The following is a 1,421-nucleotide window of genomic DNA, read 5'->3' as shown; positions in this document are numbered from 1 at the left end:
ACCTAAACGGTCACCCAAGAGGAACAGGCTCCTACTGTAATGATCCTCCCTGGTTTCCTGGCCAAAGTGAGCAGGATATAGCTATTCAGTCGGTGAGGATTGAGAAATATCAGGCTATATGGAAATGTCACTCATTCCACTTTAAACTATTGTTAGTCGTAGTTTCCTGAATGGGGAAGGGATTAGAGATCAGGCCATGACCTGCAACCTGTGCATCAAGTTCCGCTAGGGGTCAGTTGTGGATCCAAAGTGGGCACTTCGGCATCTACCCTCTTGCAGGTCGCAGCGTCCAAAATAGTCGCAATTTTGTCGTGTTTATTTTCTCTGAAAATGGGAACTAAACCATTTTTATGAGCTAGAATAATGCTTTCAATTGCACCATAAAGCGTAAGGAAGCAAATCCAAAAGGCTATGTTTTAATTGAATGTTTTTTTTTGGGGGGGGGGCTACCATCCGCCGCCTTTCGTCTACCGTCCACCGTCTACCGTTTACCATTCGATGACTATGTAGTGTTCGCGTTTACCGTCTTCTACCCTCTTTTATCATCCATGACTCCGAAGTAGTGGTAAACATCAGCACCTATGTGTGTGTAATATTAACAACAGAATAGAATGACTATCTAAGTCCAACGTCACTTTGCTGCCGCCTTAGAAGCTCCCCAAAACATTCAACTCTGACTGCGGTTTGTATTAATCGACATTCGGCCATAATCAACTGAATCAAAGCCAACTACTGCATGGGTCTCCTTTCTTCTTTGAATTTGTGGAATTTCGATCAAAGCTGTCCGTAGCATGACCAGTCGCTGTAGAGGATGATTGTCGGTCTGTGTTAGTCTTAGGCTGAAACTTCAGCGTCCGCCACCGCCGCCGCCGCCGCCACCGCCACCGCCACCGCCCCCACCGCCGCCGCCGCCCCCGCCGCCAGGCAGCGCTGGAAAACAGGAAGATCATCGTGATTTTAAATGAAGTTCACTTTTTCACATTAAATGCTCTTTTAAGAGTGATGGCAGTTGAAATTGCAAGAAAATCACCTGTCTCCTAACTGTCAATACAAGTGAAAACAATCGTGAGAAAGGCAATTGAAATGGAAAGTGTCGGTCTGACCCTATAATAACTTACGTGAGGCGGAGGCGGCTGCGAGCAGCCCCAGAACGAAGGCAGCCAAGTACTGCGGGCTGAACCACTGCATGGTGATGTCTGAGGCACCCATCAGCAGCCGGCCCTATATGTATACCGCCCGGGTGGACCGAGCCCCATCTGATCCCCGCAGATGGGCCTCTCAGTGCCCTAAAGCTCCGCCCATTTTAACACGGAGTGAGCCCCACGGGGCCTCCAAAACTCCGCCTTCTCTCGGATCAGCCAGTTACAAGATAATTGGAAGCAATGCACGGGAAAACCTCGTGCTAGCCATTCCAGAGCATT

At 48.8% G+C, this 1,421-nt stretch overlaps 1 long non-coding RNA gene across 1 annotated transcript; it reads right to left on the bottom strand.

Moving 5' to 3' along the window:
- Positions 1–672: 672 nt before the first annotated feature.
- On the bottom strand, positions 673–1,193 carry LOC122366675. The gene is made up of 2 exons (XR_006253923.1): positions 1,119–1,193; positions 673–930 (listed from the first exon to the last, which is right to left on the bottom strand). It is a non-coding gene; the product is annotated as an uncharacterized LOC122366675 (long non-coding RNA).
- Positions 1,194–1,421: the final 228 nt, after the last annotated feature.

Source organism: Amphibalanus amphitrite, unplaced genomic scaffold, assembly GCF_019059575.1.
Source record: "Amphibalanus amphitrite isolate SeventyFive unplaced genomic scaffold, NRLGWU_Aamphi_draft 000823F_arrow, whole genome shotgun sequence".
In the NCBI taxonomy this organism is placed as follows: Eukaryota; Metazoa; Arthropoda; class Thecostraca; order Balanomorpha; family Balanidae; genus Amphibalanus; species Amphibalanus amphitrite.
Note: the sequence above shows the minus strand (reverse complement) of the source record. Positions and strands in the feature narration are given on the sequence as shown.